The 27597-nt window shown below is 46.0% G+C and overlaps 1 protein-coding gene across 2 annotated transcripts in view; it reads right to left on the reverse strand.

Annotated features, from left to right (window-relative positions):
- The window catches only part of LOC119183081 (solute carrier family 2, facilitated glucose transporter member 1-like), an 89427-nt gene that overhangs the window by 17883 nt on the left and 43947 nt on the right, over positions 1–27597 (reverse strand). The window lies entirely within an intron of this gene.

Consider the following 27597-nt stretch of genomic DNA (forward strand, 5'->3'; position numbering starts at 1 on the left):
TGGAAACAACTCAACAAAGCGTAAGCCATTGAAAAAAAAAAAGGCTAAACTGTAATTCATGGCCGAAGGCTTGGCCCACGCACGGCCAAATCTTTTGACTCTGCATAGTACGATGTTGAACTTCAGCAGAAAATCAAATATTGATATACGAACTACATAACGGTAAGAATAATAGTAATAGTCAGTAATGAGAACGCTACGCTATACTGGTAGCTTCCTCAACGCAAGATTCGTTCTGCTGAATCACACGGCATTTTACGCTTGTGCGTCGGGAGTATACGCGTCACTATATGCTGCCACGCCTATATATAGGCCCGTCGCGATGACACCATTTTGCAGTGCGGTATCTCTAATGAAGCGCTGATGCTCGAGTTCGCAGGAGCACGTGGGAGAAACTGGGAGTGCGGTGGCGCTGGTACATGACGCCGTCAACAACAGCCGCCTTTGCGACGCTAGACAGGCCTCAGGAACGAGGTATCGGTACTGCACGCAGTCCAGAAAAACGGCAGTTACAAAGAGACTGAAGAAATGGTGCATGGTTATCCACAGAAGTTACTCAGCCACGAGGTCACTTTCAGATGTTATTTGGATCTTCTGGGTGTTCTGAAAGTGGCAATGCAACCGTTGCGCTATCGTAGTGACGATAGTGATGCGCTACACTCATGTCACATGCAGCCGTAAATATATACAGTGAAAAGCAGAAAGTTTGTGGGGTAAAAACAAAAGTAGAGAATAGCTTCCGCAGGTCAAAATTATTTGGCAACGCTCTTCTATTACGTACCCATTTTAGCACGCAAAACACCGCAGTATTCATTCAAAGTAAAATGAGAACACATATTTCAAACCAGCTCCGGCGGTACAGGCGAAGTCGTACTGCTGCAACCAAAGCACGCGGGGGTATTCTCGACGGACACACCAAACAAGTTTTCTAGACACGACGAACTGCGACGCGACCGCGGTGGTGTTCGTGCCGGAACTCACGTCATCAACATCCTGCCGCGCACCTCCCGCGACGTGTTCCCGCCGCTTGTTCGTGAGTTACAGAGTTCAAGGCGCCTTGAAAGATGAATAGACAAACGAAAGTAACTGCACGTTTCTAGACGAGGAGGACGCCCCACCGAGCACGTTTGTGGATCCGCTAAACTCCAAAGTCCCTTTCCAGCCGCTTTTTCTTTTTTTTTCTCAAAACCACCAAGCGTTCGCTTGATGTGACCACTTTAGAAAAGAAAACAGGGTCCTCGTTGTGAGAAAACTTGTGTACGCAATTACACTCTTCGCTTGTGCATACAGACGAGCATGGCGTTGCGATCTGGAAGCGATAAGAAACCGCGTCGGGCACTTATCCGCCGCAGCAGCGTATACGAGCCATATGCAGCACGACTCGCCAACGGAGAGGCCGAGTGGTTTTGGCCACGCGGACGCCGAACTCTACCCCGCGTCTACAACGTCGCTCGCGCAGCGTTGCCGCCGAAGCTCAGGCACGAAGGCCTCGGCAAAGCCTCTTCAAGGCCGCCTCCACTCCACACCCATGTTTTCTTTGCTTGAAAGCAATTACTTCGCCTACGAGAGAGCCATAGACGCGACCACCGTGGCAGTTATTAATGTTCTCCGGGCCGCCGTGCGCGAACGAGCGCGGTGTGATTACGATTCTATCCCGTTTTGTTTTTCATTTTTCGCGCGCTACAGTGTATACACGAGCAAGCCGAAACGTTAGCCGACCGGAGAATGGATTCGCGAGACCCCTATTTCATCATTGCGGCCGTCAAAAGCGGGCTCCGCCGGGAAGCAGCCAGGAAGACACGCGTGCCTACACGTGCCTCCGCCGAGCGGGAGTTCCGGGCGGTCACGGGCCGCACGTGAATCGTGCGCGGACCGTTGCCCTCTCTGCAGCGTCTGGCCGGTGTCTTCGACAGAAAAGGCCCGGAGTGTTTTCGCCCTCGAGAACAACTTGTGACTGCTCTGGACAACAGGAACACAATCCTGAAGCGACCGAGTGTGTAAGGTTCTCCAATCATAGGGAGGGGGAAGAGGAAAGTTTTTTATCGCAGCACACCATTGCCCCCCCTCCCCAGTTAGTCGAGTTTCAAAGAGAGAAAGGTTCACAACGGTTGTGAAAATAAAACTGAAGCCATTGCATGCTTTTCACAACGACCTGCCATCGGTCGCCGGCTTTCCAGGAGTGAAAGGGAGAAGTAAGCAGTTTTTTTTAGTGCAGGATCAAGTGTACTCGATCACCAATGTGGCAAAAAACAAAAAAAAAACACGCATCTTCAAGAAGTTAATCTTGATAAGTGGGCGAAGCTATGGGTATCGTATCGGCGAGTAACCGTACGTTGGTCAATCGTTATATATCGATGTGACCGAGAAGGGCGTTCAAGATGCCGCCCAGACTCCGGTGAAGGAGAACTCTCGCGAGCTTTGTGGCTCAGAAAAATCACAGGTGTTATATACATGTTTACAAAAGTTAACAAACTATGCGTAGAGAATCGCCTTTACATGAGACACCAAAGGGCCAGCAAAGACCAGAGAGAGAGCTCTTAGCGCATTCATGGGGGTATTACAGCTTTACTACCAAGTACAAACGTCGGACACGCCGAGCATGGTTTTTGCTGCACTAAACTGGAGCCATAAGGCGAAACATTCACAGCATCCCACACTATCAATAGTTTGAACGGATCTGCTAAGGCGCCTCAAGTGATAGTGAGCAATCTGTCTTTTGGCACGTGCACTGCTTTCTGAACTTGATAGTTTTAAACCAGCCATGAAAGTGGCCAGCGACGAAAATGAAAGCCTAAATCCACTTTTTCATGGCTTGGTTACTTGTGCAATGACGTCCACCTCTTCTAATTCCACCTTCTTGGAGTACTGTCTGCTAACTCGAACTGTCCGCAAGTACGCATGCCAGAACATATCGGAATTAACATCGAGCTTTCTTCCTCTTCGCGACCATCTTCGAAGAGCCGTCCTGTTTTGTACCCCTTGAACTGTGCTAACTGATGAGCAACGCGTGTGAGCTTGTAGGAAAAGTCCAACCGCTTTTCGGAAGGCAGGCGATGAAAGAAGGGGTCGACCGCTCTAAACACATTTTGCACAGACCGACGGAAGCAGCCAGGAGCTATCCTCAACCTAGCTTGCACAGTTTATCGCCTATCGTTGCTTTCCGGCACAGGCCTTATCTAGCGCATGCAGTGCGCGGTGCAAGCAGAGGGTAGACGGCGCCTTGGTTCATCAACGACGATGCCAACCAGCAGACGTCATAACCATGGATAGCGTGCAGACTATCTTATTACGCTCCCTGATATCTCCGTCGCGTCATAACTCATTCTTGCACAGCAGCGGTTACGAAGAGCAGCAGATGCCGGAGCGAACGTTTTCACATGGGCACGCATTACACAGAAGTGCGAGCACAGGTAGCACGCGGTTGTCTGCATCGATTACCGAGAGAAGCGACACGCTAGTGCAGAGAGCAAGCCGCCAGGAATGCGTCTGGATAGTTTGCTTGTGTAATTACGGCCGCTCTAGCACCGTTCTGTCAGCGCTCGCGTCGCGTATTTACTGATATCCCTATAGCAGCGATTTGATGTGCATGGTGTTTTCATGTCCTGCGTACATCGGATAGCCAAGTGTCCAACGGCACCCCTCCTGGTCCGGGAAAAAAAACATAGTAGAAAAAAACGAAAGTGCCGACGAAGGTCGATCGAAAACGCCGACCAAATTTCGTGCATTTTACCACGGTCGGAATTTTTGTTTTATTAAAGACGATAGTATTTTTCCTCTGAATACCTCAGATAATATAGAAAATCAAGGTACTAAGTCGAGACCGTGCTGCACACTGAAACCCGGTAATAACCAACTGTAAACGCGTAATAATTCAGAAGAGACAACAAAATATTATAACTAATACAGTGCGAATACTAAGGTCCAAATGGGGGTAACCGCATCGCACACAAAGCTGAACCACCACCTCATCTCTCGGCCGAACTGCATCGAAAAGCTAGAGGACGTTTCTCGATGATAATGGTTACGACGGGAGAGTTCTGCAGCCGCAATGTGGCTCGCTATTCCGCGAGTTAATTGGTCGAGCGAAAAAAAATGAATGATCACCTCGTGAAATTAAAAAAAAAATAGCCACGCATGGCGCTATGCACGACAAGAAAGAAAAAAGAAAGAAAGAAGGAAAGAAAGAAAGGAAGGAAGAAATAAATAAATAAATAAATAAATAAAGAAAGCAAGAAAGAAAGAAAGAAAGGAAGAAATAAATAAATAAATAAAGCAAGAAAGAAAGAAAGAAAGAAAGAAAGAAAGAAAGAAAGAAAGAAAGAAAGAAAGAAAGAAAGAAAGAAAGAAAGAAAGAAAGAAAGTGTGCAGTCAATTGCTCGTTTGAAGCATCGTCTGAAGCATCTCGAGGGCGGGTACCACCAAAGTTCTCTATTTCAGCAGAGAAAGCATAGAAACTCTGCACCTTTCTTGGTCCCGAGTAGTGCTTCGTTCCTCGACAAGAAGTGAAGCCACAACAGACGCAAGCGGCTACATTTCTTTTAATTGACCTTCGCTTTTATCGTGCAACGAGCATCGTTAAAACTGATCCGGTGATTTTGAACGGAAGTTTATGCATCGCACTTACATTTCAACGGCTTCGATAAAAACAATACCACGAGGAACACTAAAAGATAAAACATACGCATATAAGTCTCCTATTATCGACCGTTTTGCGTGTCTCAGCAAAACAGACGTAACGGCCCCGTCGCGGTGGTTTAGTGGCTAAGGTACTCGGCTGCTGACCCGCAGGACGCTGGATCGAATCTGGACTGCGGCAGCTGCATTTCCTATGGAGGCGAAAATGCTACAGGCCCGTGTGCTGACATTTGGGTGCACATATAAAGAACCCAGGTGGTCGAAATTTCCGGAGCCCTTCACTGCGGCGTCTCTCATAATCATATGGTGGTTTAGGGACGTTAAACCCCACATATACAGACTTAACGAGCTGTTTTCCACTCGAGTCATATTAATTATCCACGACAGACCACCGAGACCAAAGCTAACAAGTCCGTGAATCCAGAAGAGGCACTTGACCTCCGGCAGTTCACGGCCACCAAACGACACAACGAAAAGTGTGGCAAAGTTAACATCAGTGGTGACGAAAGCGTCGGAGGATGATGGCGAAAAATTAGGCTTGTCTCCTTTCACAAAATAACGCTCTCCCTTTAGTGAGCGAACAGTGCCCGGTGTGGTCATATAGAACCACAGTAGAGCTCGAAGGGTTAGAGCATCTGCCTCCAATGTGACAGATACCGGGCTCGACCACAGGCACCCGATTTTTTTAGTAGAAAGAGAAGATGCCTCAGCGTGGCCCTCGGTGTTGTGCGTACTGATTTGTCGATACAGAGGCATCGATTCATCCTTCACTTCTCGTTCACCTTCATTCGAAAGACGCTGAGATGTGCTGTCTCGTGGTTGGCAGAAAAGAACACTCTCTGTTTTTCATATCAAACCTCTACTTAATGTGAGCAAGCAATCCGTATTAAAAGCCCATTAAAGGGCCTGGTCAGGAGAAGTACCGGTCTATTGCACTGTAGCGCGCGGCCGTCGTGCATTGCCGCGACTGTTCACGAAGCCGCGCTCGGCTGACGGACAGTGGTGACCTTGAAACCACTGTCCGCTCTGCAGCGCCGACTGGCGATCGATGCTGTCCGCTCCGCCTATTGGCCAGCGGCCGACACACCCTGCGTGTCGTGCACGATCAAAAAACAAATCGTCCATGCGTCGTACGGGAGTCGAATGGCCGTTACATGTCGGAAATGTATTTGCTTTTTCTGGAGAGGGTAAAGTGCGCCTCCGGACTTGGCTTTCAAAACACAGACGGAGCAAGCGAGCGGCTCCGTTATTTATTTGGTCCGTAAAAGTAACGTAAGTGAAGCGTGCCTTAAAACGCTCAAGTCGTGCTGCAGGACGTTCGCGCAGTGTCTCGACGTAATGACCTTTTGCAGACGAACAACATCCCGTCTGAATGAAAATTTCGAACATGTTATTCCCGCTTGGCAAACGTGGCCCCATGGAAACTCCCACGACGTCCTTTCTGCATTCCCAACGGAGCACCGAAATAGTAATAATTATTTTCGATGTTTTACGTCCCAAAAACCATGATGCGACATGATAGGACGTGTAGTGGAGGGCTCCGGAAATCTCGCTCGTCTGGTGTTCTTTAACGTCCATGCCATCGACACAGCGCACGGGATCCGGCATTTCGCCTTCATTGAAATGCGACCGCAGCGGCAAGAATCAAACCCGCGACACTAAGCAGGTAAGTACCATAACGACTGACCCATCACTGCAGGCAGAAAGCCGAAATAACCAGATGCTCAACGAATGCGTGAGCAGTGCTACAGGTAAAGTCTTCTTATTGCTCCCTTTTTATTTAAACAACCGGCGAGGTGGCGTATACTCGTCATCCGAAGAGCCGGAGAGATAGAGTATAGACCGTTAATTTTTTCTTCTTCTTCGGGGCGCTGGCTTATACCAGGTATTCAACGTGAGCCACTCCGACGGCATTCTTGCAGTTTTTTTTTTCATGGAAACAGGACGAAATACCAAATCGCAACTGTTCACAAACAATGTAGGTGCGCAATACTTGGACGGTGCTATAGTCACGACTTTGTAGTGCTGTTCCAGACAGTTTTTCTCATCTTTCATTCTCGCTAAACCAATTTTCTTTTCTCCAGCACAGGGTAGCCAATCGGAGGCTTTCTATGGTTAACCTCCTCGTCATTTCATTACCTCTCTCTCTTCAAATTCTACCGTTTCCTATTATAGCCAGGGGAGGGGAAGAAAGTGAAAGCTCACTTACTTGATACCTCTCTCCTCCTGCCCTTCTTTTCTTTCTAGCGTTAACGGAATTGAAAGGTTAGGCTGGCAACATAAGGGGAGGAGGAGGCGACGAGGAGGAGGGAAAAAATATCGCGCGCGTTGCTTCGTTGTAACTGATTATTCTACTTTTTTTTCAATTAAACAGTTTTTTCTTTTGAAACTGTGAGTCTCTGAAGAACTTCCCAACACTATAGCTGACTCTCAATATTGACAAATATAAAAGTCTGTGACGAATATTACGTATCAAATATTGATGTACGTGCAACATAATACCAATCTCACTGACCGCATATTTTTTAAACTCTCACTACAATATTTCACTCGAAAGATCTCTGTATTCAATTTCTCGCATATACGAAGGCATACAAGTAACAGTTCTTTCTTCATTATCCCCGCTTGAACTGACACGGCTTGAGTATCAGCATGTCCGCTTCAGACACGTGTGTTATATTATAACCATGAAGTTATAATGAAGCAGCGCGTGTTTCGAAACCATCTCGGATACTGAGACACCGCGCACAGTATTGCCCAACTAGACGTATTTCAACACTGTCCTACGCTGCTCCGTCGTTAAGCTCGTTATTGTCTGGTGACCGGGTTTGTACACATGCACGCGGTTAAACTTAATGCTGTATCAAGGTTACTGTCCCCGCACGGTCCTTGAATGATGTTTCGCTAGCGGCGTGTTCTAGGTTATTGCCTTTATCAAGCAGTACGGTATCACTACTCTTTTTTTTTTTTCATTTTTAAAAGAAAGTTTCACTATGAAACACATGCTCACAATTTTCAATACGTTAGCTTTTTGCGCCGACATCTGCATGGCGATGACGCCATACGCAGAAAAATTCTTCGTACACGATATACGTTTCTGTCACATTGTCGATGCGTTTCTCACGAATAAAAAAACAAAAAACTATGCTTACAGAAATAACTTTCTGTCGAATTTTCTGATCGTTACGTTTTCAATTACATTGACAAAGGGACAAAAAATAATAGAATATTTGAAATATGCACACAGTTACCTGCTAAGAAAAAAAGGAAACACGCGATTTACAATATAGAGTGTGGCCGCTGCCATTTTGCAGTCTGGTATCTATTTTCACGATGGTCATGAAAAAGCGAACGTTTATCGCAGTGGATAATCTTTTAATAGTTCAAGATTTCATTTTTACTGGACTTGTTTATTTGGTTAGTCATAACTGTTTCTAACAATTTGTATGGGCAAATGAAAAAATATTCTGGACTTTAAATGAAGTTCATTCATTCATTCATAGCACCAGGATATCTACCTTTTAGCTGTTGCGTAGGAGGGTCGCCTGCACTGGACACTGAGCTGTTCTGCCCTCTTAAGAGCACAATAACAGCGATATAGGTCTGACATGCGTAACTCGAAGTTAAACTGATTCGCCAGTTCCTGATTGATCATCATTTTTATCAATTACGGTGTTTAATCATCGTTTATGTGCGAAAAGAAACAAGAAAACAAGGGACTAGATGACACGAGTGCTGTCTTTCAACTACACGTTCATTGAAGAGCGCATGAAAATAAACACATGCACCGACCGATACAGAACAAAAGAAAGATGAATTCAAAAGACACGTCAGTGATGAACTTATGTCCTTGCGAGAAAAACAGGCTCTTGTCTTTTGAGCGAGATTGGAACCTGAGAGAACGCAGAATCACACACGCTTTCTGATATAAAAAAGGCCTTGGCAATTTCACGGATGCGACTGTTCCGGGTGATGAGAATTGCAGTGTCAAAAAGAATTTCGTCCTTACTTGGCAGTTCACCAACTAGCTTGTTGGCGTTGTAGACGTATTGTAACGGTTTTTAACAGTTCGTACGATCTTCATGGATCTGCAGTGCGGCAAGAGCAGCCCGAAAAAAAAAAAAAGAGGATCACACTGGAAACTCAGTGTCGACCTCAGCCCTTCGTCTGGTTTTTTTCCTATCGCAGCGAAGCGTCACCCTTAAGCCGCTAGCGTGGGCGCGCGTAGCTCAGCTATTCAATTTCAGGCGGCCTGTGAGGCAGGCTCAACTTCCTCTACTGCGCTACTATTTCGCTGCGTTTATCTTTCCCGCTCGCAAGGGAAGCGAATTTACTCCTTAATTGAGATGGAGATTCGTAATCACGCAGCGTATTTTGGTTCCAGGGTCCTAAATGGAGAAGCTCGTTTCCCTTTCGAGGAACTGACCGATAGAGGTTTTAAAGACGAAAGGCTCGTGTGTGTTCTGCAAACGCGACCTTGATGAAAAACCGTAACGACGATGGTAAACGAAAAAAAAAGAAAAAAAAAACTCTCTAGGTCATTTATACACTCGCCTATAGTAGAATCTGTAGGCCAATTTTTTTTTTAATTTTCAGTCGATATCCAACTGATCCTCATTAGCACGAATTCGAAAGACGTCTGCCTCTCCCGCAGCTTTGCACTGCCATCAGGATAGGAAGCACCACAAGCCTTGTGCACCTCGGGAGGTTGTGCACTGTCTTCGTGAATGGCCCACCTTGGACTAAGCGATGACGTCACGTGACGACGGCATACTGTGACGTCATGCTATGTGACGTCATGTGGACAAGTCCCAATATTTAGCCAATCTGAGAGTTTATGATGATGTCGTATGGCGACGTTGTCGCGCGATGACGATGGTTCTCTTAAATAGCGGTGACGCCGCTAGTGTCTATTCTCGCGTTTGATGAGACATCTAAGGCCTTATATATTGCGTGACCTGTCATGCGTACTCGAGCTGCGCGAGCTGCGGTGGATGCGAAAGCGGCGTTCGCGTGACCTGGCCTCCACTGCACGGATAGGGAACAGCGCGAAAAGACCGTACGATAGAACTTGGCACTGAGCTTGGGACTATATGATATGGGGTTAGGCCCAAGAGGTACGCAACACCGGATGGGACTCAATAAGCACGAAGTGCGACATGACGAGACAAACAGTTAGTAGGACTTAGACGCGATGTTTCAGACTGATCTGCACTGCCTATGGAGCTTTCGCCCGCGAATGGTTTAAGTGATAGTTTCAAAGATCCTCGGAATTATTCTGTGAACCTAAGTGCGTTTTCAAAATTTTCGCCGTGCGTCCATATTCTATATCGTCCCTTTGCTCAACACTTCACCTTGACTTGAGAAAGTCGAGTGCAGTGCCGTCCATAGGCAGATCAACTCACTGCACATCAGCGATAAGCTGCAACGATTTTTTGAGAAGCGCAGCGTAATTTTTAGCTGCAACAGCGGCGCAGTACCCACTTGTCATGTGAAGGACGAAATTCTAGTCGAGAAGCGTTTATGAATACGGGGGTTATTCTCTGAGAAGACCATTTTTTTGCGAAAGCCTCAATAATTAATGATCCCGCGCACTTGTGGTACAAACATTGACGCTTGAATATCACAGAAGTTAGCCAAGAAATATCTCGAACAAAAGTCAATGCCCTTCATTACGCTATGAAAAATTTCATTGTATTGAATCATCTAGATTGGATCTTTGAAACACCCCATGCGATACTCCATGCGGCATAACAGAAATGAAGTATAGCCGAGTTGATACAAAGCTCAACCTTTTTCCACATCAGCAAAGCCTCAGTCCCACAACCTCTCCACAACAACATCACCTTGAAGACACATTCAAGATCAGAAGCTGCACGCGCATGGTCCTGGTTGCAAGGGACCCCTGTTATAGTTCAGTCAGTTAATTGCTGCTAGCTGTATAAATAGCAGCAGTAGCCTAAATTGATATCTATCGCATGATAGAGGGGGATTTTAATTTAGGCCCCCAGCGAGGCAGTCGAGCATTCTTTCACCGATCCACTTCATTGTTTAAATAGTTAGGTGCACCAGGCAAGACGTAAACCCTTCACATTCTTTCTGGTAATTTTATTTGCTTAGCACCGTTCTTACTTTCTGTTGCAGATCGCACGCTTCGATTCAAGCAATCTACAAATACCACTGTTATTGTAAGTCATCCATGTCAGCGAGATTCATCCTCGACGAATGCAACACAGCTACCACACTTACGTTAAGCCCCGGCAATACTGATATAGCGGACGCAAACGTGTTATATGCGGAAATCCGACACGAACACGACTAATGCCAAGGCCACGCCGTCTTAAGCAACACTGTTTACTCGGGGTGGCGTAGCCAACCTGTACTAACTCAATTCAATTCAAATAACAGTGCTATGCAGTATGGTGCTACCACCGTTATATTCCGTCAGGTTGGTACTGCTAACGTGGTTGGCAAAGTTAGTGTATGTGCTACCTTTAGGTAGCAAAGTTGCGTGCATGTTTGTCTAGAAAGCACAGCTATGCAGAGAAGCTGCACTCTCCTTTTGCAGGCGACACCCCAAGTGCGCCGTCTACTGAAACCCCTGAACGAAATTCCATTCATGCTGGGGCTTTGCACCGACTGACATCCCCGTTGTGTCACCGACCACCGATGAGCTTGTCTGGCGATGACTAGGGTGCCTCTAGTTCGCTGTAGCCGCGACTTGCGGAAGTAAAAAAAAGTTGTGCCGAACACCAGCTTCTCCGCAATGCACGGAGGAAAATACAGACGTTCCATTTTGTTACCTAAAGGTACCACAAACATTACGTTTTGCTCGTATGGCGTGAGAAAGGCTCCCGGTATCTGAGCCCAAGAGCTGAGCGAAACGCGCGATGCAGAAGAGGGCGCCTCCGCAGCGCCCAAGGCGACCGAGACCGGAGGCCGCCTTCTATGGGCCGGCACGCTTGCGGCGACAGCGCAGTCGCCGCTAAGTGGCCACGATTCTTCCCCCGCACTTAAATGGCCGCCGACGCCGTTTTCTCGTCAGAAAGTCGTCTCGCCCGAAACCGTGCAGCGCAGCGGAAGCTACGCGGCCTGCACGGACTCTCCTTAGCTGCTGAAAGGAGCGTCCGATCGCTACCGCTATTAGATCGGCGCACTCCTTCAATCCATTGCGACGTACCTACAACTGGGTGTATATCAGAACTGTCGTGTCGGCGAACGATGCCCTTGAAGAACTACACGGCACGCAGAATTGGCGCCCTCACTCTTCATATCGAGTGACCCGTACCTATAGCGTTGTTTATGTACACCTCACTGAGGGAGCGTCTCAATAGCACAGGTGAGGAAGATAATGCACATGTTCTCGCGCGTTGCGACGCCTGCGGTTGCGCACCATGCTTTGCGCAACTGCTGATTGTCGGCAAAAGCAGTGAAGAGACTGCAAGAGTTGTTGGAAGCCTTATCAAAAAGAAAGGGCCTGATTGTGTCAGTGGCACGCATATAACTTTGTATTGCTCAAAAATGCGCTTTCTCAATAACATGTTATCTTGGCCACGTCGCTCCACGTCATACATTGGCTCTTGACACATCCGCGGAAAGTTTTTTTTTTTTTGTACGTTTTACGTAATGTCGTTAAACAGTTTGTAGTCGGTGCTTTCTTTCTTCCTTTTTTCTTACCCCTTTTTGTGCTCTTTTTTGTACTACTCTAACCATGTAACCGAACTGAATTAGGAAATAATAAGCATGATTTCATTTGTTCTTTGCCGCAAAGTGTCTTGCGCCGCAGTCAAGTGTACCTTAACGATGTAAGCCCCAACTAGCGGAAAAACAAGTCCCTTTGGCAGATCTATAGCGTCCGCGGCACTGCACGCTTTAGCAAGACTGCGCAAACTCGAGTTCTGCGCGAGCTCTTCCTTTCCTGGCTGCCGCCGCCGAGTAATGGAGAGGAGGAAGGACGATCTTGCAACATTGGTCACGTCGGTGCAACGTCACGGGGTGTTCTTTCGTAAACTGCACGAGTCGCTAAAACCAATAGAGAGGAAAATAACGCTCAGCAGGCCGTCCCCGTCTGTCCTCTTTAGCTGTGCTCGGGCGAAGAAAAAAATGACGCACGGAGTGACAAAGTTGTGCCCACAGAACGATATAAAAAAAACACACACACACACAAAGAACACCAAGAATGCGGCCCGTCGGCCTCATCAGCAGCGCGCGTCATTTGCGGCAGCACTCTGTTACGGCACTGTCACGCGTTGAAGAGCAGATGTTTAGGCGCGGTAGTCGACGTCCTTAAATCGCTGAGCTGGGTGTCGCGACGCCTCGCAGCGAGTAATTACAGAAGTAATTATGCTACAGCGTGAGAGCAGTCTCGAAGGTGAGCAGAAACGTCTTCCGAAGACATGACGACAGCGACGTATCACGCAGTTGCCAATGATGTCTATGTCCCCCGAATTGCTTTGTGAAAAAGTCAGATGTATAGCGCAAGACCAAGCTACACGCGCAGCACGGCAAAGCTGTAATCGGTCGCGTGGTTTTGGGACATTAAACCCCACAAATCAATCAATCAATCAATCGGTCGCGGAATGCAAATCCGCCGAGACCCGGCAGCTTTGCATACAGACTGCGTCGTTCTCTAATAATGTTGCAGCGGACTATGCACTGTCTGTTTGTTTTTGTTTTTCTATCTCGTCGGGAGAAGCGAGGTGGTGGTGAAATTGTCAGCGTTTCGGCGAGGTTGAGGATTGTATTTGTTGGTATAGCGTATTTGAAGATGAATGGTGCAACAATTTTTCACAATGTACGACTAGGCGGTTTGGCATTAGTAGGTTATTCTTTTGTGCGAAATTGTTTGTCATAGCGTGTTTATCACTTATGCCCTCGCCACCACTTTTTGGTTGTCTTCGTGTACCGCAGAAAACCAAATAAATTCACTGTTACGAGCACTCCTCTGTGTGTGAATTTATTTCACAATTTATTCGTGTAATGGCAGATATTAACCCTCATAGGTAACTGTAAGGAAACAGTCGCATGCTTAGGACAAACCATTGCATGTACGCGATATCAAGCGCCCACGTTCTGAAAGGGAAGTCCTAAAACGCTGCTCTGAGCGACAGCGGAAACTTGCTGCACGGCGTGCAGCTTGGCCCCTGCATGCAGCCATAACCTAAGAGTATGGAGACTGATCTGCCACCCATCCATCATCCATCCACGTCTGTCAATGCACATGCCGCGTGTGTCATTTCCGTCATGGCGCAAGTGACCAGGGACGACGGAATGTAACAAGCGGCGCCACGTACAGCGTGCATTGACCGAACACGCAGCGTGCACGAAACACGTGACGTCTGCGCATGCGTACATGTGTTACCCAAGCACTGCTACCGCGCGAACATCCGTGGAAGCCGCATCAGCCGGCTCGTTGCCAAGGCGCTTCGAATGTCCTCATTGCTCTGATTTCATTTTCTTCGTTGTTCGTCGAAGACTTAATGTTTTTTTTTTTGGTGAGCTGATGTCTAAAATGTCATCTTTGAACTTATCTTTGATGTTTTTTTATTGCGTGTAGAATAACGTATGCTTTCTGTGTGTTTATACTTATGTACACCACTTTCTGTATACCATCACTGCATGCTGAACTGTAATCGGCTGGGAAGCCTATAGTCAAGCTCACAACAGCTTTGTCTTCCCGTGCCCTATATACTCCATGAAGTGAAAAATAAATGATTGATTGATTGATTGGTTGGTTGGTTGATTGATTGATTGATCAACCCACCTTGTGCGCAAAGCGACTCACTTTTTAGTGCGCGTGGTGAGCGACAGAGGAAGTTCCAGAGGCATGCATGTCAGTGATCGCAAACTTCCCGGGATCTAATTCTTTCGCGATAAGCGCAGCGCAACGTGCACAATACTTGCGCGATTTCGCCCTTGGTGAGTAAATGATGCCACCGTCCCATAGCGCCACAAAGGACTGAGGCACGCAGAATATAAACAGGGTGCTAAAAAAGAGGAGGAGAGCAAGAATATAGAGAGGTTAAACAGGCACGTGCCCGATTTGATACGCTGGGGGTGGGGGGTTGAGAAAGGGGAGTGTAGAGATGAGAGAGATAGAAGAGAGAAGGAAAAGAGAGGAGAAAATTGTCAGTACATGGGCTAAAGCGTATGCAGCGGTGGCACAACACAAAAGTTAACGGCGTTCACATAGTCCCATAGTCCTCAAAATGCGCAGGAGGGCTTTGACTGCTTTCTGAGCCAACGAATGACGAGGAAGGTGCTCCATTAGCATCTGCACAGAGAGTGGCCGATATAGTCCGATTGTCGCAATGCGTCGGAAAGCTTATGTCTCTCAGAGGCAAATCGAGGGCAACGGCATAGCAGATGGTCGATGTATTCTGTGCTAAAAAGAGTGGTGATAAAGATGGAAGAGGAAAAAAAAAACAAGCAGAATTTTCTGCTTCTAAAAGCTCAGAAGTCAACATTTTAATGCCGCCTCCCACGAGGTTTTTGTTCATATTGCCTAATTTGCTTGTTGTAATGTTTTAATTTCTCGAATGCCGACGCTTCATGTCCTGAAGAACGTTCAGGGTTAGCACATACCAATAATTTCGGTGTATTGACAACGATTTGTGGAATGACAAAATGATTGCCTTCCAGTTTCGTATGTGGCATTGAAACAACAACTACAAAAAGGCAATGTTTTCTGGGGTAGCAAGAAAAAAAGTTCGACTTTCTAAGACAAACGACCGCATAAAATATGAGTGATCCATCTTTCCGAAATGTTCATCCATCAACTTTTATATGAATCACAAAAAAAGATGTCCCTCTATTGTGCTACAAAATTTATGTACCTCGTCAAGGTGGTATACGCTTATAGAAAGCGACTGTCTCTGCCTGTCTTGTTCTATGAATCTTTGCAGCAATCAAATTAAGTTATTAGTTAGCTTCGTACTATTATTGTTGCGTGGCTCTATGATTTCTAAATGAGATCGATATCCCGGCACCTTCCACAGCTACTGATTTATTTTTAAAGTCAGAGAAGGCGGCTTGCATCCGCCGTGGTATAGCGCGGCACGCATATAAGCCGCCGCGCTTCTATACTATAGAGGGCGTGGGTTCGATTCCCGCATAGATTGTCCCGTGACGATCGGAGGCGAAATTAAGAGAACGCCCGTGTGATACAAAGAAACCCGCGTAATCCTAAATTAATCTGGTTTCCCTCAGTAGGGCGTTTCTCTTATATCATGACTTTGGCACTTATAAAACTCCCAAAGGTATTATTAGAGGTCACTCTGAGCCTCAGTTTGTTATAGCCTGCTACTGTGCGTCATAGATGGCAGACGAGGAAGAAGAAGAAGAGTGATGATGATAAGATAAGGTGGCACGAACATATACCTTTTCACAAGAACGAAAAAGGAAAATGCTGACAAGCTCGGCTGTGGCACGGCAGTACAGACGCTTATACGTCACAGCCCGGATAGTGCATTTTTTGAGGGTCGTGCCTGAGCGAAGCCCAGAGAGGATTATGGAGGCTCCAGGGAAGTTTTCTGTTAAAAATGACTATACAAGTCCATCACCTCGGGGAAACCCCAGATACTTGCGTCACTTGTCTAGCGACATGAACGAAAGCGGTAACCTGCCTCGTGACCCCTGGTCACGATCTCGTCTAATAATAATATATTATGAATCGGAGCAACAAAAGGTTCCAGTTTCTGTCGATCCTAGGTGTAAGTTGAAAAGGTGCAATGTACAGCCACTTCCACGTCTGTGTAGAGCACGGGAACAGCCGGTTTTTGCTCTGCGGGGAGAAACCTTGGCTCAGTAAATCAGGCTCTGACGTGGTCAGCCTGACAACTAGACCGTGCATGCTCCTGATACACCCCTTCAGAGCCCGAAACTGCCTCAAGGTTTTGGCCCGCAGAGCAAAAAAAAAAAAAAAACGGCTGCTCTAGAGCTCTACACAGACGTGCCAGCGGCTGTACATTGCAGCTTTCCAACTTACGCCCAGGGGCGACAGAAACCGAGACCTTTTGTTGCTCCAATTCATAATATATTACTGCGGCTGTGCGTGCATAAGCGCTGTCTCGCACTTGACATTAATCGAAAGTGGGACCGTTGTCACTGCCGCGCCGGTATTGTGTGCATGTCTTGAAAATGCGACGCAAATTGTAGGTGAAGTTTGCGCGAGAAACCACATCATTTGTCGCCACAAGTTCACAATATATACCTTACATCGGAAACGCAACGAAGACAACTTCCTCCAAAGTAATGAACGTGCGTGCAGTACGCGAGTGTAGTCGATTTCGCCAAGTATACATTTGGCCGACCATTGTTCACCCCCTAAACATGCCTCGCCGCTCCGGCTGTACTGCACGAAATTACCGGGGCACGAAGGAAGGAAGGAAGGAAGCAACAAAAAGGGAGAAGGCAGGGAGGTTAACCAGAAAGACATCCGGTTGGCTACCCTACACTGGGGGATAAAGGAAGGGGACAAGAAAGACGAGAAAGAGGGAAGAGAGGGAAAAAAGGGGGTGGGGGAGAGACCGGGGCACAATGTCAGAGAAAGGCAAGGTGCAATTAACTCAATCACTTGTTAGCGCTGCCCGCTCACTTGGAACGAAGAGAAAAAAATATTAATTGCACGCGGCATTCTTTTTGTCTAGATTTTGACTAGGATCGAGGACGGCGAGTAAGAAATTGCTATTGGTTTATCGTGCAACCTTGCAGCTCGAGAACGACAGTTACTGGCAGCACGCAGATAAAGTTGCGTCTTGCACTGTACGCGTACGTGTTTACGCATGGCTGCGTGACATCATGTCAGAAATATTTTACGCGCGTCTATAGAAGCGAAGTTGATCATTATTATTATTATTATTATTATTATTATTATTATTATTATTATTATTATTATTATTATTATTATTATTATTATTATTATTGCATTTGTAGTGTTGTGGCATACTGTATTCTTGCCGTGTTGTCTTGTTTTTTTGTTTATGTATTTTTGCTCTTTCTATTTGCATTTTCTTGTAAAGATTGTCTTTATTCCATTTTCATTTTTTACTGTTTTGTTTTCACATGCGCCAATTCAAAGACAGTTGTTTCTGCGTATGGTATTTATTTACTTACTTATTTGTTTATTAATTTATACATATGTGTATTTTCACGTCACGATTTTAAAGCGCCAGTAATACTTTATAAATGCTCAGTGATACCACCACAATATGTTAAACTAAATTTAACTTAAGATTAGGTATCCGTAGCATGAAATTCTTTTTGCTTTAATATACTTTATGCCATGTTGTCAGTCTTCACTGTCAATCATTTTCATATACAGTTTGTTATTACTCTCAGTTGAATCAAAAACCAGTGAGCATACATTTATACGACCATTTATATGACACCTACACTTTAGTGCGCTCATTGGTTGTCATAAAAGCTTGATGATGACGACGACGACGACGACGACGACGATGATGATGATGATGATGATGATGAGACGATAAGTTTCGTTTCTAAAAAAATTCTGCTGATAATGAACGTCTAAGGTCGAAGTCGAAGGAAAGATAACTCTGGCACGTGCTCAGAAATTGCAGCATCGCAAACGTAGCATGGTATTTCAATAATCCACCACCACCCGTTACGGCTTTTCACACAAATACCTGCCCGAACTTGAGACTTCAGAGGGCGGAACAATATTGTAAAGTTACGGCGGACTCTCGATAGCGCAGAAAAGCTCCACCGCGTGCCCAATGTCTCAAACACGAATCGAGTTATTTTGCGGGCATTGGTTTGCGTTTCCTATAACTATACGTGTACAAAAAACAAAGACCTCCCTAGTTACGCTTGGTTTGTTACCTCTAATCAAAGGAAAGGTTAGTATAATAACCAGTCAAATGCATTACGGCCGTGTTCATTTCACAAAGTGACAGAAAATTACACGGCACTGCTGACGCGCGTCGCAAGCGTGAGATTAATTTCAGAATAAAGTGAGGTGGAAAAACGAAATGAATACGAAGGCAGTGACACAGAACAAAGAGTGGACCAGAAGGTCACGGGATCGAATCCCGGCCACGGTGTGCGCATTTTCGATAGACGCGAAAAAGCTCGAGTGCCACGTTCTCAGGTTTAGGTGCATGTTGAAAAACTTCCAGGTGGTTCAAATTTCCGGAGTCCTCCCCCCAACGGCGTCCCTAGCACTCGTATTGTGGTTTTGTGACACTACAACAACACAACAATAACTATTAACGAACAAAGAGCGATGCGTTTCACATTAGCTTCTATGTTCGTGTTTCCGGAGTTTTATTTTTTTTTTCAACGTGTTCACGCCCGTTTAAATGACTTCGGCAATACTTCGAGAGACATGCGCCTTGCGAGACAGTCGGTGTGCAGACGTAACAATATGGCCTAATCGTATATCGCAAGACCACAATAAACGGCACTTTTCTAGTTCAGCGGTCCTATAGAAGTCACGATTACATGTATTCGATAAACGATTGTATCGGCCAGTTGGTATGAATCCATCTTGGTAGGAAGCGCAGCAACTATTACACAGAACGCACAACACAAGCGCTTAACTTCAACTAAGCGTTTATTGCAAACGTCAGAGTTTATAAAGGGGGTGAAAAAGAGAAAAAAATAATAAAAGGCAGACCAAGAAAGAGCACACCTGCCAGTCCCGTACATTACTTATCCGTTACTATCAATCACCCCTTCAAAAAAACATAGTTCTTTCCGCGTGAGCGAGAAAATATGTCACAAAACTTGTCCTGTTTCGAAAGAAAAGAAAGGATGCCAAATTAAGCATCATAATAAACATGTTGAGTGTGCACTGTCGGTTGTATACAGAGTGCCCTTGTCATGTGGTCTTGTTTATGTGGGAACAACTGAAATATGCATAAATGAGAGTTTAGAAGAGCACCACAATAAAGTGCAAAAGGGGTACCGATGGTCACTTGGCGATCCACTGTAAGCAGTGTGATTGTATGCCGTATTTCGATAACACTTGCGTGTTATATCGGGACAGAGATTTATTAACCCGTTTGATAGCAGAAGCTGCGGAAATGACACGTGGTGATTTCGAGTGTGTTAGTGCACCCTCTATCTCGCTCACGCGGAAAGAACTTTGTTTTTGGGATGGGGGTGATTGATAATAACGGATAAGTAATGTATGGGACTGGCACCTGTGCTTTTTCTTGGTCTGCCTTTTATTATTTTTTTTTCTCTTTTTCACCCCCTTCATAAACTCTGACGTTTGCAATAAACGTTTAGTTCAAGTTAAGCGCTTGTGTTGTGTGTTTTGTGTAATAGTGGCTGCGCTTCCTACCAAGATGCAAGATACATGTATTCGCATGCCACCGCGATTCCTTCGCCAAACGCTCAGTTCAGAGCGTGCACACTGTGCAGCGTTCTGGAAACAGGAGCTGGTATCAACTATAGTGAGAATTCCGCGTTATTGATGCCTTATATATACGTAATTGTTTCCGATTATTCGGTGCAGAGGAGTCTGGTCATAAGCTGAAGCTTCGCGCGAAATATCTGAAAGTTTTCAAGCGCGAACAGCGTCGAGAATTCAAACTTAACAGATGCAGCAGTCGTTCTCACAACGCTGCACCGTTGTATCTGACACGGTGCAGATCGCACGGAACTTTCCTCGCTTAGAAAATTGATCTGGACACGCGAGGCCGAAAGCGTAATGTTTTATGGGAGCAGCTCGCCCCGCATGTGGGCGCTGCTGACTGCAGCTACGCAAAAGCTGATCGCGGCATCATTTCAAAAAACCGCCAGGCCTGCGCTGAACATGCACTGTCGCAGCGAAAGCTAGAAGAGCAACCTTTAAGAGCCTTTTTTTTTCACATTCTTTGGGTAGCTATGAACGAATTTCCAACAAATTTCGTGCGAATTGTTTTTCATGCAGTGGCTGACGACGACAAAGAATTACGCCCGAAGTGGTCACGTGCCACAGTTAATAGGTGATGAAGAACAAGCTTTTGTAACGGGTTGGAACATTGTACGACCCACTCGTTACGCAATTCACATCGTGTGACGCCTGTTGTTCCTTTGCCATTATAAAACGCTTTATTAGTCACATTAACGCGATTCCTTTCGCGACATCAAGCCTGCCTAAAGCAAGTTTGTAAACGAGTCCCGAGCACCGGCGTTGGTGAGCTAATAAACAAAAAAGAACTGACCTGGCTTAGCGGTAGAATACTGGGCTGGCACGTAGTGAACCCGGGTTCGAAACACGCTATGTCCTTAGTCTTTTTCTTTATTTCGTGCGATATAGTGGTTGCGAACACTGGCGGCTACGGACAACCACAGCGCCACGCGTGACCCGTGTTGTGATCTTATAACAGCTTTCGCTATAGTATACACACAAAGCGAAGGCCCAGGAGAGTACAGGCCATTGTATACATGTGTAGTGGCGGGTTACAAGCCGTGATGCACGTCGCCCCCTTCCTCATTCCGCCAACCAGACCCTCCTCCGCTCCGCAAGCGTCATTAAGATTTCCCCTAAACGTTTGGCGTCGACGCAGTAATGTCACGTGATAACACGTCTCTCCAGACCCTCCGAAAGCCACGGCACGACGACCTCGGCTCTGCCGAGAGAAAGAAAAATAAAGAAGAAAAACAACAAACGCGATGTTACTGGATCACCCGGCATAATACGGCAGGTGAAGCCTTATTCGGCTAGTAGTGGAAAAAGTAGTAAGGTAAACCTGCCGGTATATACATGTGCAATTTCCCTGTTATATAGACGACTACCGGTCACGACGCAGGATACGTTTAACAGTCTGAGTATGTCCGAGTAGACAGATATTGTTGAACGTTCGCAACAGCTCTGCGATCGTAAACCGGCCAGCGTAGCCTTCGGGCCCTGAAGGTACTGAAATAAATTGATTGACTGACTGATTGATTGATTGATTGATTGATTGATTGATTGATTGAAATGTGGGGTTTACCGTCCCAAAACCACCATATGACTATGAGAGGAGCCGTAGTGGAGGGCTCCGGGAATTTAGACTACCTGGGGTTCTTTAACGTGCACACAAATCTGAGCTCACAGCCCTACAACATTTCCGCCTCCATCGGAAATGCAGCCGCCGCAGCCGGGATTCGATTCCGCGACCTGCGGGACAGCAGCCGAGTACCTTAGGCACCAGACCACCGCGGCGGGGCAGGTACTGAAATAAATAAATAAATAAATAAATAAATAAATAAATAAATAAATAAATAGATAAATAAATAAATAGATAAATAAATAAATAAATAAATAAATAGATAAATAAATAAATAAATAAACAAACAGATAAATAAATAAATAAATAAATAAATAAATAAATAAATAAATAAATAAATAAATAAATAAATAAATAAATAAATAAAATGGTCCGTAGAACTGCTGTGGGCGCCCAACTAAATCTGTCTGATAGGGAAGCCAAAGCATACGTCATTTATGCATGCGTGGACCCAATGCGAAATATTTAGGCTCGCCTGTTATGTGCTTCACGTCCATCTGCTGAACGAATTTCGCTGAACGCGAATTTTTTAAACTCATCCGGCAAATTGTATACATGGTCTCAGTGCTACATGCACTGCTCATATTTCCATGCAGTCGTAAACCAGCTAGTATGGATCTGTTAACTCATTTCGTATCCATGACATATACGCACAAATCACCGGCGCAAAAAAAAAAAAAAAGCCACAATACTGGCTTGGCTATTGTGGCTATTGAAATATATTGTCAACTAAAATTATTTCGTCACACATCATTTCAGTTTTTAGGACTTTGGTAGATGCGTGTGTACTGATGAGTTACAAAGCGTGCGCAAGCATCAAATGTGTTAGTGCACCGATCATCACGCAATTTATTACAACGTCTCAAAATTTTACGTTTCCCCCATACGGGTGAGTTTGTTATGACAGCAAATTAACACCGTCCAGAAATTTGAACCACTTCGTATTCTTGCTTAGTCACATCTTGGGCGTGCACACGTTACGCTAAATAAACAACCGTGAGCCCTCTATGCGTTTGCAAACCAGAATAATTTCATTCAAATACTCCCCTCGGAGCCTCATTGACACGTTCACGATAAGTATGCAGTAACGTATGTTTGGAGTCCCGGTAAATTTCATTCAAAAGCATTGCTTCTCTTTGTCGTTTTTGGGATAAGACGGTAATGCTTCTGTCTTTTTTTACGGCCCCTGAACACTGCGTGTTTCCCTGACAAGTAGTTTTTTTTTGTTTTCTCCCCTCTGTCGCTTCTTTAGAGTAAGCATCTTTTGAGTCAGCCAGGGCTAACAACTTCTTGATGAATTCCGACAAGGTTGTAGACACTCTGCCGGTGGACGCTTAGCCGACGCCTTCAAGGCTTCGGAGGGCGCGCGCATCTACACCCAGTCTGCAGCGCGAAGAAACCTTCCCTCATCAGCGCTTTGAAAATTGCCTTCCGCAAACAGGCCTAATGGCTTAGCCAAACACCCTTGCGCACACTATACTTGTGAGCTTTTGCTAATGTTTAAGGCACGGACTGTGGGGCGTTAACAAGGTAGGACAAAGTTTAAACGCGAGCCGCTCCCTCCCACTTCGTGATATTGCACTTTAACCACGAGGGCGGTAAGGCCGTCGGAGTGTAATGACCTGCGGCAAGTCCTAGAGCCTTTAGGCTGTGTGCAGACACTGTAACGAAGAACCAGCAACGTCCGCAAGACACGCCACAGTGAGTACTACCTCGCCTTTCAATAAGCCATGCAGCTGTTTAAGATAAACCGCGAAGAAAAGAAAATCCCATCAATTTTATACGAGCTCTGGGTACCTGAGTGTACCGGTTCCCGTACGCTAACAAGACTATGTTTCTCATTAGACATTCCCATTCTACATGATACTGTTTCTATTTCTGTCGCCGTCGACGTTCAACCGCTCTCTTTGAGTATAATCTGTTGGGGTTTACATGCTCACATGACATGACACAAAGAGAACATTACTGAGGTGCCGAAGAGCTCATCCTTGGGGTCCTAGGGTGAGCCGTTGTCCTCACCCATGACGGGACCGAGAGGACCGGACCAACGGCAGTATCATAGACAGTATTTAAATATGAGAGGCACCGTAGTGGGGGGCTTCGAAAACTTTAACCATCTGGTGTTCTTTAACTTGCACCTAAATCGAAGTACACGCAGGCCTCTAGCATTCAGTCCCCATCGAATTTTCCTCCATAACCACTGCCACCGCAAAGTGCAAAAACAGCTGCACTCGTTATACCACGCTAATACTGATTGCTGCAGTCCCACGACAGCATATACACACTGATACCGGAACCTCAGGAAGCAGACCCATACGAAACTCACACCACTAGCCAATCTGAAGGCTTCCGGTCTAAACTCCTACTGGTCTGTACTTCAAGTCAGACAGACCTTTCTTCATATAGGTATCGGTTGAACTCGGCGCCCTTATAAAGGACAGTCACTTGCGCCGATAGGGTGGCACCATGTATAGCTCTAAGCTAAACGGCGAAGAGAAAAATAAATTTCTGACGACACCGTACTCCACAGCTACACCACACAAGTGCGCAATCGGAGGTGATGGTTCGGTGCAGCACAATCGGCTCACTGCATTCACGCGGCTGCTGAGACAGGCGTTCCATCCCTCGCTTTCCACGTCGGTGCCACTGTTAGTGCTTCTTGGCTTCGAGGTGCGTGGAGCTGTGTGCTGCGTGATACTTTGTACCAGCGGCTTAGCCAGCCGCCATGTGCAACCCTTTCAATCACACGCGTGCCACGGGCGAGCATTGCTCCCCCAACTTCGAGCAGACGCACCCACGAGCTTCAGTAGGGGCCAACGTGACCAAGGGCACATCAACGCAAATGGAATGACCTCGGCTTCAAAGGACCGTTTATTTCTTCAACCGTTTTGTCCTCATGGTTACTCGGGCTCACAAAGTGGTGTCGCAGTCGCTGACGTCATTTCATTCGATTGTGGCTCCGATTGCGCCTGTACGACGCGATGATGATGAAAAACTTTTTTTATGTCCTAAGTTTCGTTTAAGTTTGCAGGGATGGATTTCAACATAAGACTCGCCACTTTTCAGCACGCACCTATGCCATCACGGAGCTTCCAGAATAAAAAATAAAAGTCGCCGGGGTACATTATGGATTGGACTGGATGACTGGAATTGGAGAAAATCGGGCTTTTTCTCGCCTTTTTATTCTTGGTCTTCTTTTTCTTTAGTTAATTGTATTACCCCCCCCCCCCACACACACACACACACAATAAGAAGCTCTGTGCACTTCATGTAATGTTGCACAGCCTGATGAATCGGTCCACGTTTCACCAATCAGCGATTTAATTTGGTAACTGCAGAAGAACCGACATTTGCGCGAGTTGGATGTGGCTAATCATGTTGAGTGGCCTCTGCTATATGCGTCTCTTCTTCGTCTTTTTCCTCCTCGTTTTCGCGCAGAACCACTCAACATTTTTATTTAGCTAGTTACTTCACCATTTTGCACAATGACGTCACTAGTTTTTGCGTTCTGTGACGTCATAGTGACGTCGCATCTCACTCGACTCATTTTAGATTTTCGTATGGCGTCATCCGATTTTCGATACCGTGCGTATTGTGACCGAACATCACTTTTATTTATTGAATAACATAAGGGTTTAATAAGCAGCACCTTGTGCTTAATTCAGCGGAGACGAGACGTGCACGTAGTGCTACACTGTCGCTGCTTCAACTCGTTTTAAATGAACGTGTAGTATGACTGGATTCGCACTACTGGTTTGACTGCCTCAGCTGGCGTATCAACTAACGACACCAAGCATTTGAGCCAATTACAAACCGTGACGTGGACGTTACGACGGCTGCTACAAACCATGTTTCTGTTACGCCTCGCAGATAGAACAGAATTAACTATTCGGTTTGGGCCATTGTCTTGACAGAGCACCCGCATAAAACAACATACGTGGCAGCACAGCATGCGTTGCCGCCGGAAGATATGTATCGTGCTTTAATCCACCGCACGAGACAAAGTTGCGTCAGTCGTTCTTGAAATAAGGGATAACATGATAGAGAGACATTACAAAGCATAGTTATGCTACGCCCTCAGAAACTGTCAGCAACATAGGCGCATCATCCATGCTATGCCATTACCCAGCGTAACGAAAAAGTAAACGGAAAGGTGTGGAAGGGAATCACTGCTTGTAGACCAGGAGTTTTAAAATTAGCGGAACTGCAACAACATTCGTTCGTATTCCCCTATTTTTTTTTTTTTGCCAGGCTATTCGCACAAGACTTTACGCACAAAGTCGAGCTTCTGTCAGCTATAGGCCTAGGTCCTGAAGTAACTGCGGTGCCACCTCTCAGCAAGCCATGATAACAATGTACTATACGTCGGGAACGATTGTAAAAAAGAAAGAAAGAAAGAAAGAAAGAAAGGAAAAAGAAAGAAAGAAAGAATGAATGAAAGAAAGAAAGAAGGAAAGAAAGAAAAAGCACTCTCACCTAACTTACACGTCAAATACGAAACAATGAAAACTCGTCAGTGGCAGAGATTCGCTTAGCTATACGTACGAAGTTTTTGCGAGCTCCTACCATATATATGCATAAGCCCATTTTAAAGCATCCTTGCCCACGCTTTTTATTCGCCGGCAAGTTACTCGCTTGGCACGTGCGTCAGCAAAGCGCGTCAGACAACAATGTTTTCCCGATGACCACATCATTAAAACGGCCAAGTGGAGGGTTCCGCCATGCAGTTTCACCGTTCTTGTGGAAGAGCGCGGAAAACTTCGACCACCCGGGCTTCTCTAACGCGCTTATGTCCAAGTAGACGGGCGTTCTTGCATCCCTCCACCGCCAATCCTCCCCCTTGAAATGCGGCCGCCGTGACTGGGAATCGAACTCGCATCCACGAGATTAGCAGCGCGACACTTTACCCGTTAAGCAAGCACGAAGATCTGTCGCACGAAGGCCCCTACAACCACGCAGCGAGATTTCTTTCCAAAGTCCACTCGTGCAATGCATTGTCGTCATAACATCGTCCAGGTTTCACAACTGCCTTGAATATGTTTCCCCCCAGAAAGCTTTACTTTTCCTCACGGTATACGCTGAACCGAACAGGAAAGATACTCTCATTCGACGTGGTCGCCTCTTCCTCGTGTTTTCACTGCGCTGACTGTTTTATTCCTCGTGGTTGACGTCGTTTACACGCAAAGTCGGGCAACATTGCATAAGCATTAATCATGCGCTCAGTTGATCCCTAATCGCCATTCATATCATGCAGCTTGTGTACTTGTTAGAGAAAGCCTCTTCTGAATTGAACGAAAATAAATTTAAAATAGAAAACAGCTGCTGGTCTTACCCGGCATTGAAAATGTGTGTTGAGGCTTACGTCCCGACATCTTTTTTTTTTTTGTTAAATACGGCAAGATTATCTCTCTCAAACCGAGTTATTTGCCTTGGCAAGCCTATGTATGCAGCCTCTGCGGAGTTACCGGCAAACTACGTAACAAGTGCAACGTCAGGAATGCTGTCGTACGTACAGCGTAATCTTCTCACGAAAGAGATGAAATCTCGAAAGGTTACATTCACCCCGCTTTCTTTCTCAGGGAAAAAACCGAAAGATCCGGGGAATGACAACCGCGAGCTGAAGCGAAGTGGTAAGCACGCACAAAAAGGAAAAGAAAACAGCCCGTGAAATATTGGATATACCTTGAATCTTTTCGAACACGGAGCGCTAAATGTACTATCTCGCGTAACCTGTACATTTTGTAGACCTCCGTTATTGGCCTCTGAAGGGTTTCCATAAGGACTTTTCAGTTCTTTCAGACGAGTAGTGTTGGGCTTAGGACGATACAAAAGAAAGAAAACGATGACAGACATTTCACTGTGTAATGCGCATTGTTGTCGAGGCAAGGTGTGACAGGTTCCCTTTACTCTCCTCAATGGACCACCCGCGACGGTGGTCTAGTGGCTAAGGCACTGGGCT

Source organism: Rhipicephalus microplus, chromosome 3 (assembly GCF_043290135.1).
Source record: "Rhipicephalus microplus isolate Deutch F79 chromosome 3, USDA_Rmic, whole genome shotgun sequence".
Classification (NCBI taxonomy): domain Eukaryota; kingdom Metazoa; phylum Arthropoda; class Arachnida; order Ixodida; family Ixodidae; genus Rhipicephalus; species Rhipicephalus microplus.